Source organism: Physeter macrocephalus, chromosome 14 (genome assembly GCF_002837175.3).
Source record: "Physeter macrocephalus isolate SW-GA chromosome 14, ASM283717v5, whole genome shotgun sequence".
In the NCBI taxonomy this organism is placed as follows: domain Eukaryota; kingdom Metazoa; phylum Chordata; class Mammalia; order Artiodactyla; family Physeteridae; genus Physeter; species Physeter macrocephalus.
Genome location: NC_041227.1, coordinates 23,341,076 through 23,355,786, shown reverse-complemented (window position 1 = coordinate 23,355,786; position 14,711 = coordinate 23,341,076). Strand labels below are relative to the sequence as shown.

Below are 14,711 nucleotides of genomic sequence, written 5' to 3'. Positions count from 1 at the left end.
GATTGAGTTTATTTCTGCCCTTTAACTTCCAGAGCATATTAGCCCCCTGCAAAACTAAAGGCTGGATTGATTTCTTTCTCAGTCACCTTTCAAAGCAGGAAACTATGTAAGTACCACTTGATATCCGTTATGCGTCTCTCCCTGCCACTACACTGAATCCCCTATGACTCACTCCCTTTTTCCTAGAATGTTGTGCATCTACCCTGGAGGATAGGAAAAATCACTAGATGGGAGACCTCAGTGGTGGGTTCCAAACTCTCTTCTCTCTTCAGTTTACTCTGTGACCTCAGCCAATTTGTTTCATGTTCCTGGCCCTTCAAATGACTTTAGCTACCTCTTAGGATCTGGGCTTTCTTCTTTAAGACCTCAACTTCAGAGCACAGCCTTTTCCCTTTTTTTCTTTTATCCTGTGTTCCCCCCTCCTTTCAATCTAGAGTTATTTGTGTATATACGTCATTTGTGTATATACGTCATTTGCTTCAAATTCACTGCCTTTGCCTGTGAGGAGAATAGTCATATCTCTAGCTGTTTTTACTGGCAAGGTTCTAGGAACTGGCACTCAGTCTAATTACTGGAGTGGAACAGACACTGGAGGTCAGGTCCAGCTGACCCTAGGGTTCAGCAGGCATGGTGTCTCTAGGATGGACAGTCTAGTTCAGTACAGGTAAACATTTGGCCCTGGTATCCTTGATAGAGTATAAGAATAAGGGCCAGGCACTGATCCAGGCAATTTACATTTTTTTTGTTCCTTTATCTCATAACTCTGAGACAGGTGATATCATCACAGATATCATTTTACAGATGTGGGAACTTAGTTTTAGAGGATCATTCAGTAGACAGAGACTGACTCATTGAGGATACAGGGAAATACCTAAATGTTCCCTCTTCCCATAGGGAAGTGGTGGAAAAAACAGACAGTAATCAAAGCTCTTAAGAGGATATAGGGGAGCAGGTAAATAATAATGCTTAAGGATACCCAGTTTAGGTGGCCAGATTCAGGGCCCAAACCCAGATCTGTATGCGTGCTATTTCTACTATACCATGCTGCCTTCCCTGCAGAAGGATGGGGAGAGTGGCAAACTCAAGAATAAGTCTAGGCTGGCAGGCAGTCTCTGAGGAATGGCCATTGATGGGAAGGCCTAGTCTTGGATTCAGAGCTGGGCTTTAGTCCTAGGAGGGCCTGAGGTGTTAGGCAGGTGACCTGAGGCAGGCGTTCTCACATGGACCTGGGGCCATTTGTAGAATACAGTACATGATTTTGTGCCCTCTAGAAGTTGAAGCCTGGTGGTCAGCACTGGCAATATCCTGCAATACCACAAGGAACCCCACAATCAACTCTGTGGTACGGGAGAACAGAGAGGAAGGGTTGACATCCAGGCCGTATGGGTAGGAGATGGGAATTAGGGCGAAGACTGTTTTAAATATTTCCTGCCTGGAGTCAGAATTGTTTGAGGACTGGATTTGAGTTGCTGACTCCAACCTGAAGTGATAGAGCTAGGATAGAAGTGAGAGGGAAGGGAAGAGATTTTAGAGGCTGACAGTCTGTCTTCAGGTTAAAAAAATAAAAAAGATTTAAAAATTGTGTTAGATTCTACAAATTAGTCTGGTTTAAAAACTTGAACCATTTTCTTCTCAGCACAGCCTTTGCATATGCTGGCTCCTTTTCCCAGAGGCTCTGTCTTCCTTTTTCTCTGACCATGGCTAGGCAGGCAGGTCATGGCTAGCTCTGAGCCATAGCATCCTTCAGTCTGCTGCTTCACCCTGGGTCTTTCCCTGTGATGCCCCCAATAGTGCTAGATTTGAGGCCTTTCTCGCCTTCTGAGATGGCCCACACTCTTGTCTGTGGAGTCTGTTTCTCCCTGAGTAAACCATCTTTCATTTTAGTTTGGCTCGCTCTTGAATTCTTTCCTGTTCAAGAACCCACACTCGGCAGCCATCCCAGGGACTCGCCTAAGACCTGGGCCGTGAGCATCCTCTCGTGCCCCACTGTCTTTCCTGCAACAAGGGGAGATGTCACTTGGGGATATCACAGCACAAGTTATGGCAGATCCCAGTTTGTATGTTTTGAAGGATAACCATTGTATAAGGTACTGAACTGCAATTTTGCAAATATCTGTCAGTTGTTAAATTCTTTTTAAAGACATGTCTCCCTTTTGGTGTTGTTATTTAAACTACGGAAATTGTCTTAATCCAGTTTCCAGATTTGGTTTTTGGCATAAGTGATCGTCTACTAGAGATCTGTGACATAGTTGGAAGACTAGGAGAAATACTCCCAATAGATGAAACAATGAGGAATTCCTGAAAGATGAGATAAAAACAGATAAATGGGGCAACCCCAATAAAAATGAGGACAAATACTCCCCACCAAGCGAAAGAGAGAAGTTCCCCCCCAAAATTAGTTTTCTGGACAAAACTCTGTGATTACCCTGAGATAAGAAGCAATGACATGGACAGTTGGCCAGAAAATTAAGTAACGTAATCACTGGTCAGTCTCCTTAGAGAGCAGACAGTCCTCTGACATTTAGGATAAAGCCATGTGTCTTAGTGTTTGGGCTGCTAGAACAAAAACACCCGAGACTGGGTGCCTTCTAAACACATGTATGAAAAAAAAAATAGTGCTAGATTCGATTTCTTCATCTGTGAAATATGAGGTCCTAGTGTTCTATAAAGTGGTCTTTTATCCGCCAGACCTGAAATTCATTCTTTTTTTTTTTTTTTTCTCTCACTGCTGTGGCCTCTCCCGTTGCAGAGCACAGGCTCCGGACGCGCAGGCTCAGCGGCCATGGCTCACGGGCCCAGCCGCTCCGCGGCATGTGGGATCCTCCCGGACCGGGGCACGAACACACGTCCCCTGCATCCGCAGGCGGACTCCCAACCACTGCGCCACCAGGGAAGCCCCTGAAATTCATTCTTAAGGCTAGTTCTGACCCCACCCTTGGTATCTATGGTCTTCACGTAACTGAGCTAAATCCCAACTAAAATTAACAGATTGTTTTTTTGCCTGACCATCTACTTGTGATTTAAATTTTGGGGTAAAATTGGCATTGTCTCTCAGATCCTGGCTTTCTGCCCCAGAACCCCAGTTCTGGGACTGGGTCCACTTCTGCAGAGCATTGTCATTGATTTTTAAATACCTATTCAAAAACTGATATGTAAACTTGAAATTTTTGGTTCTAGTTTCCAGGTACATTGAGGACACCTCCAAATTTATTCTGTACTAGAGGAAGTCTGGATGATGTGGGAAGTGCCCTGATTGAGAGGAGACTGATTCTGGCCCTGCCACTGCCTTCCTTCTGTGACTTTGGACAGATCCTCTCACTCTGGTCTTACCACTCCTTCTGTAAAATGGTGGGGCCTCTTCCAGCTCTGGTCTCATCAGGGACAAAAAGCCATCTTCTGTACAGTTCAGTTGCAGAGCACTGTCTCGCCTCAGCTTTGGTGTGTTGGTTACAGATTATAAAGCCTTAGATTCTCGCTTCCAGCTCAAGAGGGGGAAGGGGAACCATCCAACTGTCTCATTAGCATGGAGAAAAGAAAACAGTAATTACTTGTGCCTCCCTTGATGATTCCTGCGGGGTTGGTTATTCAGGGAAGGAGAAGGGGGAAACTGGAGGCAGCTTCAGCTGAGGAAGGAAAAATGCTGTTAGCTGCCCAGAAAAGGCAGAGGCAAGAATGGTTGTCTTGCAGGTCTGTTGTATTCTCTGGACATTCTTCCAGGCAGCCTAGAGACTGCCTGGATTCAGTTTCATCTATTTATGGCATGTATAGTGTTCTCATACATGGACATGGATTGGGCTCAGGAGCCCTAATGTCACCTGTCATTAAGAAACCAGCTGCCCTCCAGGGCCTCTTTTTGCTATTTGCTGGGCATCCTGACACCTGTCTTTGTTGGGGAGTAGAAGAGGATTTTACTGAGCCATTTTGTGACTTGGCTGCATTTTTATTATGTTGTGAGGTCATTTTTTTAATCCCCATGGCAACACAGCCAGTTGGTTTATTATGCCAGGGCATAGGCAACACACAATAGAGCCAGTCATAAGAGTCAGTGTCAGGTATTCTTGTGATTGGAAGGAGTCTAGAACTGCAGGACCATGGTGTTTGATTCAGGCTGGGAAAAGCAGGCCTCACGAAGATTGAAGCAGTTAGAGTTTTGAGACCAAGAGGTTAGGGGGCAAGCTGGACAGAACTAAAACAGATTGGCAAGCGTGGCTCCTGGGACAAGGACTATTTGCTCTATGGCCAGTCTTGAACTCCCTGCTGTCTATGGGCAGTTGTACACCTTCAAGTGCTGACTGTAGCAGAAATGGGTCTGAGACTACCTGCAGGTGAGCCCTGCCTGATTGAACCTGGAGCTGTTACGCTAAGATTATGTCCTGTGGCTGCTCACTCCTGCCTTGGTTGTCACCCTGGAGGCCTAGAGAACCTAGCTTCTATTTTCCTTCCTCTCTCCTGAGGAAGATACCACTTCAGAAACACCTCTTTCAGGGACTTCCCTGGTGGTCCAGTGGTAAAGAATCTGCCTTACAATGCAGGGGACATGGGTTCAATCCCTGGACAGGGAACTGAGATCCCACATGCCGTGGGGCAACTAAGCCTGCGTGCCACAACTACTGAGCTCGTGCACCTCAACTAGAGAGCCTGCGTGCTCTGGAGCCCGCGCACCGCAATGAAAGATCCCGCGTGCCGCAAGTAAGACGCGACACAGCCAAAAAAAATAAAAAGAAACACCTCTTTCAATCAGTCTTTCTGTATGCCCTGGGGATTGCTCTACTCCAAACACCAGAGGTTTTATAGGGACGTACTATTTTTTTTTAATTAATTTATTTTTATTTATTTATATTTGGCTGCATTGGGTCTTTATTGCTGCGCACGGGCTTTCTCTAGTTGCAACAAGTGGGGGCTACACTTTGTTTTGGTGCGCAGGCTTCTCACTGCAGTGTCTTCTCTTGTTGCGGAGCATGGGCTCTAGGCGCGCGGGCTTCAGTAGTTGTGGCACATGGGCTCAGTAGTTGTGGCTCGTGGGCTCCAGAGCACAGGCTCAGTAGTTGTGGCGCACGGGCTTAGTTGCTCCGCGGCATGTGGGATCTTCCCGAACTAGGGCTCGAACCCGTGTCCCCTGCATTGGCAGGCGGATTCTTAACCCCTGCGCCACAAGGGAAGTCCCAGGGATGTACTGTTTTTTAAAAAAATTTGTTTTACAAATGTAGGAAATAATTTCTTCTGTCAAAATATCTTCTTAGCCCCCTGAAGCACTCCCTTTCTCTTGTCTTAGTTCTTTTGCTTGGTTCCCCACCCTACCCAAAGCCTTTGATATCCAGGCCCTAGTTCTTCTCTCAAATTTTTCTTAATTTACTTCTTGGCTTCTTTCCCCCCACTTGCCAGCTGTAGATTCCTGGTTTCCATATACTCCTGTAAGAACCTGTTCCCTTTTTTTTTTTTTTTTAAATATTTTTTAATGGAATGGTCCAAAATAAGAGTCTGGCCCAAGGGAAGGAGTGCTTGTCTTAAGAGTAAACTTCCAGTCATCTGGGCCATAGTAAAGTGCGTCCCAGAAATAGGGACAATGTACTCACTCACAATGTACACACACCCAGGACACAGTACATGCTGACTCTTGCAAAAGTGTTCATACATAGTATTGTATTTGCTCCCGGTATAAGGTGTTTTGATCAGGTATTTGAGTTCTGCCTTGGCACCTCTCATGACTTTTTGCCTGTTTGTTACAACATTAGAACATCTTGTCCTTTAGGGTGTGGTATTCAGTTTGGCAAAAAGCCCTGTCTCCTCTTTTACTGCGACAAATGTGAGAGCCCCTTGGGAAAGCCTGGTAAGTCCAGTCTGCATCTCTGGAACTTGATGGTGCACTTGCATTTCACCCCTGCCCATCTTTTCCCCAGGCATACAAAACCAATAGTTGCTTCATCGAGTACAAAATGGGAGAAGTTGGTCCATTCCCTAACACTTTACTATTGGAGCCTATTTTGGTATGTGGGGGGCTCCTTATTTTTGAGCATGAGGAAGTGCAAGGTATATATGTAGTAGAAAGAACACAGTTTTGCAGTCAGACCTATTGAAATAAGTTCTTTTTCCCAGCTGTGTGGTTTTAGACAAATTACTTCTCTGAGGCTCAATTTCCTCCTGTAAGATGGGGATAATTCTATGGATTTCAAGAGGTTATTAGGAATAAATGAGAATAATTAAGGCTTTGGGTCTTAATGGTACATAATAAGATAATAGCAAATGTACATTTCTTTCTTTTCTCCTAGGCCTTTTTTATTGCTTGATTCATCCTTTGTGGTATTTAAATGGAAAAATAATATCTATCATTAAGTCACTTATGCCAGGCCCTGAGGTAAGGGCTTTCCCATGCTATTTAATTTATTTCTCCCAATAACACATTTATGAAGCAGGAACCTTTTAAAACAAATGTAGGAAACTGAGGCACAGAAGGTAAATACCTTGCCTAAGGTCACAAAGCTAGTAAGAGACAGAGCTGGGATTCAAACCCAGGTGTGTGATTCTAGACCCTGAGCTCTTCACCACTAAATTGGTCATTACTACTTTTTGTTACTTTCCCTGAGTAATATGTGACTTCTACTGGTTCTTACCTTCTTTGTACTTGGAACTGTTGGTATTTGCATACATGTAGCTCTTGAGCTTTTTCAGTCTCTGTGCTTTACTGTCTTTTGATGGAGGTACAGACAGTGACAGTCTCTGCCACAGCTCTTCCTAAGTCTTTTCACTCAGAGCAGATCTCTTCAAGTGAAAGGTGGTACAGCCCTCTTTATTTTATTTCATTTTTTAAAGAGACCATCCCCTCATTCCTTCTTTATCTTTATATCAAACTAAATAGATTTAATCAGTTAAACTGTTTCTTGACAATCTTGTTTGATCCATCAAAAAGTCCTCCAGAATAGTAGATACTCTCACCCTCATTTTACAGATATGGAAAAAAGGTCCAGGAAGGTGAAATGACTTGACAAGGTCACACAGTGCATTATAGGTAGAACTGGAACTAGCCTTTAGGTTTTCTCTCAGCCCAGGGCTCTCTCTGTTGATTTAGTAAGAAAGAGAGATACCTGTGTATAATATGTAGATCAGACCTAAAGAGGGTTGAGCTGTATTAGGACCCAGGATCTAGAGAGTCCTGAAGGGACCTTGCCTTCTCCATCCCATTTTTATCCCAGTACATTCACACACATTTGAGAAATTAAGCAGAAAGGGAGAAACACTTTTCCCTTAGGAGTCAACAAAGCTTTCCTGACAGGGAGCTTTGGGGATGGGTCCAGAGGGTATCAGTATCCCCTTATCTGTAAAGAAGGTTAGACTCCCAGGGCTTATTAGCCTGGAGCAACCTTTGTAGAAGGAGCAGAGGAATAGAGGAAGAACTTTCATGTCTTCTGATCTCTGCAGGCCTCAACCTAAACCAGGTGAGCAAGGGTTAGGCTGGGGCAGGACGGGGGGTGAGAACTGAGGATGGGAGCCCTGAGGAATTTCACTCTACCTTCTGCTGACAGATTAGGTCTGGGATTTGGACAAGCAATTTCCCTTCATTTAAAATATATAAAGAGGAATTCCTACTACTGCTCTTAAAAAAAGAAACAAAAACAATTTTGTTTCTGGCATCAGAAGAAAAAAGAAACCTTTCTCAAAGTCTAGGTGTCAGACATTTTAATCCTGTCCTGGCACCCCCTTCCTTTTTGTTTCCTTCCTTCTCTCCTTGTACCCCTTTCTTCTACCTCTCTTTTCTCTGTTAACCACCTAACTTCCTTTCTTACCCTTTTCTCTTCTCACCTCTTCCCTAACTCCTGAAAACAAGAATGGGAAAAGGGTACCTTCAGCTGAGAGACTAGCCGATAGTTGATATAGATATTGGGGCTGAGAGTCAGAACATGGAGCTTGAGATTTTGGACCTTACTTCTAGACCTTAGAACAAAGGTTGATAGGGCTGGTGTTTTATTCACTCACAGGTTCCCTAAATACTTAATGTCTCCTACGTGCCAGGCTGTGTCAGATATTTGGGCATTCTAGTAAATAAGACCCTAAACCTGCCGTAAGGTCACAGTCTTATGGGAAAGACATAGCAGCAGTAAACCTCCTCTTCGCTCCTCTCTTCTCTCCCCCACCCCCATTCAAATCATTGGATTTTTGAGGTAGAAAGAACTTCAGAGTTTATCTGGTCCCTTTTCATGTTGCTACATAATGAGTAAGGCAGACCATGAAGTCAGTAAGCAAGCACATTAGGCTTTGGAGTAAAGCAGACCTAGGTTCAAATCTTAGCTCTGCTACTTACCAGTGGTTTGACCTTGAATGACACACTTCGCCTCCTCCCCCATCTTCAGTTACCTTGGCTATAAAATGGGCATGCCATCACTTGCTTCACAGGGTATTACAAGGCTTACCCGCATAACACCTAGCCCAGTGCCTGGTGCATAGTAGCCCATGTCTTCCTGTCACCCTGCATCAAGGCCTGGCCTAAGCCCTTGCTCTAATGAAGCTTCTGAGGCCACTTCTAGTCAGACTGATTTCTTTCTGTCTTTTTTAAAAAAAATTAATTTCTTATTTATTTATTTTTGACTGCATTGGGTCTTTGTTGCTGCGCACGGGCTTTCTCTAGTTGCGGCGAGCGGGGGCTACTCTTCCTTGTGGTGCGTAGGCGTCTCATTGTGGTGGCTTCTCTTGTTGTGGAGCACGGGCTCTCGGCACGTGGGCTTCAGTAGTTGTGGCACGTGGGCTCAGTAGTTGTGGCTCGTGGTCTCTAGAGCGCAGGCTCAGTAGTTGTGGCACACGGGCTTAGTTGCTCCACGGCATGTGGTATCTTCCTGGACCAGGGCTCAAACCCGTCTCCTGCATTGGCAGGCGGATTCTTAACCACTGCGCCACCAGGGAAGCCCCAGACTGGTTTCTTTTTCCACTTTTATAATACATAGCAGTCTTGAAACTGTCAGGTCCTGCCTAATGTTCTTTTTTTTCAAAAGGCTTTCTCTAGTTGCGGCGAGCGGGGGCTACTCTTCCTTGTGGTGCGTAGGCGTCTCATTGTGGTGGCTTCTCTTGTTGTGGAGCACGGGCTCTCGGCACGTGGGCTTCAGTAGTTGTGGCACGTGGGCTCAGTAGTTGTGGCTCGTGGTCTCTAGAGCGCAGGCTCAGTAGTTGTGGCACACGGGCTTAGTTGCTCCACGGCATGTGGTATCTTCCTGGACCAGGGCTCAAACCCGTCTCCTGCATTGGCAGGCGGATTCTTAACCACTGCGCCACCAGGGAAGCCCCAGACTGGTTTCTTTTTCCACTTTTATAATACATAGCAGTCTTGAAACTGTCAGGTCCTGCCTAATGTTCTTTTTTTTCAAATTTTTAAAAAAATTGAAGTATAGTTGATTTACAATGTTGTGTTAGTTTCTGGTGTACAACAAAGTGATTCAGTTATATATGTGTGTGTGTGTGTGTGTGTGTGTGCGCGTGCGTGCATTCTTTTTCCTATTCTTTTCCAATATGGTTTATTACAGGATATTGAATATAGGTCCCTGTGCTATATAGTAGCTCCTTGTTGTTTATTTTATATGTAGTTTGTATCTGCTAATCCCAAACTCCTAATTTATCCCTCTCCCACCCCCCTCCCTCTTTGGTAACCATAAGTTGTTTTCTGTGTCTCTGAGTCTGTTTCTATTTTGTAAATATTCATTTGTATCATATTTTAGATTGCACATATAAGTGATATCGTATGGTATTTGTCTCTTTCTGACTTATTTCATTTAGTATGATAGTTTCCAGGTCCATCCATGTTGGTGCAAATGGCATTGTTTCATTCTTTTATTTATTTATTGGCTGCGTTGGGTTTCCTTTGCTGGGCGTAGGCTTTCTCTAGTTGCGGTGAGTGGGGGCCACTCTTCATTGCGGTGCACAGGCTTCTCATTGCGGGGCTTCAGCAGTTGTGGCACGCAGGCTCAGTAGTTGTGGCTTGTGGGCTCTAGAGCACAGGCTAAGTAGTTGTGGCACACGGGCTTAGTTGCTCCGTGGCATGTGGGATCTTCCTGGACCAGGGCTTGAACCTGTGTCCTCTGCATTGGCAGGTGGACTCCCAACCACTGCGCCACCAGGGAAGCCCTGTTTCATTCTTTTTTATGGCTGAGTAATATTTCGTGTGTGTGTGTGTGTTTGTGTGTGTGTGTGTGTGTGTATGTATGTGTGTACACACCACATCTTTATCCATTCATCTCTTGGTGGACATTTAGGTTACTTCCATGTCTTGGTATTAAAAATAGTGCTTCTGTGAACATTGGGGTGCATGTATCTTTTCGAATAGAGTTTTCTCCAGATAATATGCCCAGGAGTGGGATTGCTGGATCATATGGTAACTCTGTTTTTAGTTTTTAAAGGGACCTCCATACTGTCTTCCATAGTCTGCGTAATATTCTTAGTCATCCTTTGTAGGAAACTGACACAGTCCTACCAGGACTTTACTCCACAGTTCTTGCCAGGAGCCTAAGGTTAAGATTTGTTCTCATTCATCCCTGCATCCTCTATAACCCCTAACCCATAGTTGTGAGCATGGCTAACAAGGCCCAGGAATTGTTTTCGATTAATTGGGTAGAAGACTTGGGGTTTTGCATCTGACAAAAAGAGCTGTTAAAGATTTGGCTGGGTCTCCCATCTCAACCCTTCCCCTTTCCTCTCCTGTTGTCACATTGATTCTTACAAAATCCCTATATTGTAGGCTGGATGGGAATTGTATCCCCATTTTGTAGTTAAGGAATCTGAGGCTCAGATTAAAACTCAGGTCTCTTGTTAGGAGATAGATCCAGAGTAAGAAAAGAATAGTAGGGGACTACCCTGGTGGCACAGTGGTTAAGAATCCACCTGCCTATGCAGGGGACACAGGTTTGAGCCCTGGTCCAGGAAGATCCCACATGTTGCGGAGTAACTAAGCCGGTGCGCCACAACTACTGAACCTGCTCTCTAGAGCCTGCGAGCCACAACTACTGAGCCCTCATGCCACAACTACTGAAGCCCGTGCGCCTAGAGTGTGTGCTCTGCAACAAAGAGCAGCCCCCGCTCGCTGCAAATAGAGAAAGCCCCCACGCAGCAGCAAAGACCCAACGCAGCCATAAATAAATACATGAATGAATGAATGAATGAACCCCGCGCAGCAGCAAAGACCCAATGCAGCCATAAATAAATGAATACATAAATAAATGACCCAGGAGTGGGATTGCTGGATCATATGGTAACTCTGTTTTTAGTTTTTAAAGGGACCTCCATACTGTCTTCCATAGTCTGCGTAATATTCTTAGTCATCCTTTGTAGGAAACTGACACAGTCCTACCAGGACTTTACTCCACAGTTCTTGCCAGGAGCCTAAGGTTAAGATTTGTTCTCATTCATCCCTGCATCCTCTATAACCCCTAACCCATAGTTGTGAGCATGGCTAACAAGGCCCAGGAATTGTTTTCGATTAATTGGGTAGAAGACTTGGGGTTTTGCATCTGACAAAAAGAGCTGTTAAAGATTTGGCTGGGTCTCCCATCTCAACCCTTCCCCTTTCCTCTCCTGTTGTCACATTGATTCTTACAAAATCCCTATATTGTAGGCTGGATGGGAATTGTATCCCCATTTTGTAGTTAAGGAATCTGAGGCTCAGATTAAAACTCAGGTCTCTTGTTAGGAGATAGATCCAGAGTAAGAAAAGAATAGTAGGGGACTACCCTGGTGGCACAGTGGTTAAGAATCCACCTGCCTATGCAGGGGACACAGGTTTGAGCCCTGGTCCAGGAAGATCCCACATGTTGCGGAGTAACTAAGCCGGTGCGCCACAACTACTGAACCTGCTCTCTAGAGCCTGCGAGCCACAACTACTGAGCCCTCATGCCACAACTACTGAAGCCCGTGCGCCTAGAGTGTGTGCTCTGCAACAAAGAGCAGCCCCCGCTCGCTGCAAATAGAGAAAGCCCCCACGCAGCAGCAAAGACCCAACGCAGCCATAAATAAATACATGAATGAATGAATGAATGAACCCCGCGCAGCAGCAAAGACCCAATGCAGCCATAAATAAATGAATACATAAATAAATGAATGTATGTATGTAGTAGGAATTCGAACAGAAATCTTAACTGACTAGGTTTTCCTTGTCTGGAAGCAGTAGGAATCTTTACAGGAAGAACAACAGGGGAAGTGTTCTGAAGCCTTAGTGGATGGTGAGGCCAGAGCCAGATAGATAGTAGTCACAGCTGGAGATATTTCAAGACCATGACAGAGAGGTAAGAAAGGGTTCAGGATAACAACTGAATTGCTAGGCCTTGAAGATTAAGAAGGATTTGAATATGTACATATGAAGAGAGGCATTCCAGGTGAGGCAACAACATGGATAAAAGTATGGGAGCTGGAAAGCCCACAGTAGAGAGGTAAGGTAGATGATGAGCAGACCCATGGTATGAGAGTCTAGAGAGCAAGGCTGAGGTGATTGGGAGCCATGACATTTTTTTGAGCAGGGGAGTGGCATTAGGAACATTAGTCTGGCAGTGTGGGCTCAATAGATTGGAACAGGAAGGGTCGGGGGAGACTAGTGAGAGAGACCAGGGAAGAGGCTGCTGTAACAGCCTGTCCTTGTAATGTCAATAAATTCTAAGAACTATTCCAGCAGTGCAGGCGGGAGATAATGAGATCCAGAACCAAGAGGAAGTTGACACAGTAGGGAATAAAGATGATTTGGATGTAGAGCTGTTAGAGACTGAAAACAAAAACAAAAACAAAAACCCCTACAAGGACTTGGCAATTGTGGGAATGAGGGAAGAAAGGGTTGGAGAGCATGAGTGAACATTTTGGACTCTAAATATGTACTTGGTGAGAGAGTAGCATGGACATATATACGCTACCAAATGTAAATAGATAGCTAGTGGGAAGCAGCCGCATAGCACAGGGAGATCAGCTCGGTGCTTTGTGACCACCTAGAGGGGTGGGATAGGAAGGGTGGGAGGGAGGCGCAAGAGGGAGGAGATATGGGAACATATGTATATGTATAGCTGATTCACTTTGTTATAAAGCAGAAACCAACACAACATTGTAAAGCAATTATACTCCAATAAAGATGTTAAAAAAATATATGTACTTCAGAGAATTGTTATACCATTTGGTGAAACATGGGGGCTGGGAAATGGAAGATGAGTTCAGTTTGTTGACATGTTAATTGGAGGTGCTGATAGTCCTTTCCTCTTACCACCCACCCATTAGTGCCTCTGCCTTTGTGCGTTGACCCTGGCCTACAGGGATCCTTTAGTTCCTTGTGTTTGCTGCTTTGTTCCAGGCATGGAGTCCCCCACAGATCCCTCTACCCAGGTCTTAGAGCAACTGTCATTCCTTCTCTGAAATGAAATAGTACATGTAAGGTGCTTAGCCCAGTACCTAGTCTATTTCAAAGTGTGCATTAAATGTTAGTGGCTATTAAATGGCTATTGTTGTTGTGGTTATCATCATAGCTTTGTGATCACAGTATCCTCTGGAACCACCTGGCTGAAGGATTCGGGAGTCATTCAACTGGTATTCAGTAAAAAGCTTGGACTGCAAGTAAATGGAGAGGATCTCAGGCTTGGGTATAAATGGGGGCTGTGAGCCAGGTCAGCTAGGACTAGAGAATGCATTTCCTGTATTTTTTCTTCTGTTTTTGAGAAGTGGTATAGTGTGTGGTTAAGAAGGCAAGCCCTGGAGGTTGGACTTTGAGGGTTAAAGTCCCAGGTCTACCATCTATTAGCTGTGTGAATTGGGACAAATTTACTTAACTTCTCTGTCTGTTTCCCCATTAGTAAAATGGGGAAATGTAATAACATACCAACCTTACAAGAGTTTGTAAAGATTAAATGAGTTAATACAAATAAAGGGTTTACAACAGTGCCTGGCATGTGCTACTATTCTCCTTACCCCAGTCATTTCTACCCCACATATCAGGTAATACATAGGAGTTTCTCTGTTTTCTCTCTACCCCACATTCCAAGTAATATATAGGAGTTTCTCTGTCCCTTACCCAACAGAGGAGGAGGTGAGCAGAGAAACCTGAAATCAATCTCAGAGTGCTTGAAAGTTTGTCCCAGCTGGGTTCCAGGTTACTGAAGCCTGGAGGAACCTCATTCTTCCCATCACTATATTCTATGTTGACTTTCTTGTTTTTTAGCATAACAAGCTTACTCTTGCCTATTGTTGCCTCGGGACTTCTGCACTTATTTCCCCTCTCTGAAACACTCTTCCCTCTGATCTTTGCAGGTCTTACCCCCTTAACTTTATTCAGGTCTCTGTCTAGCAGTTGCTTCTTGGAGAAATCTTCCTTGATCAGTTATCTAAAATAGACCTCATTCTCAGTCCTTGTCTTTCTTTCTTTCCTGACTCTGCTTATTTTTCTTTATAGCACAACCTGAAACTATATATTTAATTATTATCCTATCTTTTGCTAGGATGCAAGACATGTAAGGGAACTTTGCATGCCTTCATTGACCTAAGTTCATGCCTGTTCTGAGCAAGACCCTGTCTGATTTCTCTCTGTTATAGGTGAGCCCTATTCCCTGAGACAGTTGGTGCTGACCCTGTAACACAAAAGAGGAAATTGCTGGCTGAGCTCAGCCTTGGTACTGGTGAGTGAGGGTGCCTAGGCAAACTCTGGGCAAACTTGTGCCAAGATACAAGGTAACTAGTTTGGGGCTTATTTTTACCCTTAGTACCGATAACTTACAGAT

The 14,711-nt window shown here is 44.6% G+C and overlaps 1 protein-coding gene across 16 annotated transcripts in view; it reads left to right on the top strand.

Moving 5' to 3' along the window:
• The window catches only part of RALY (RALY heterogeneous nuclear ribonucleoprotein), an 85,125-nt gene that overhangs the window by 24,184 nt on the left and 46,230 nt on the right, over positions 1–14,711 (top strand). For 5 of the 16 annotated variants that reach the window (XM_028498592.2, XM_028498593.2, XM_024128479.3 and 2 more), the window contains one exon: positions 14,527–14,609. The exons of 9 other annotated variants lie outside the window; for them this stretch is intronic. The gene's annotated coding sequence lies outside the window, so the exon portion shown is untranslated. Of the gene's footprint in view, positions 1–14,526; positions 14,662–14,711 lie in introns of those variants that run through there. 2 more of the 16 variants (XM_024128483.3, XM_028498594.2) reach the window with 2 other exon arrangements.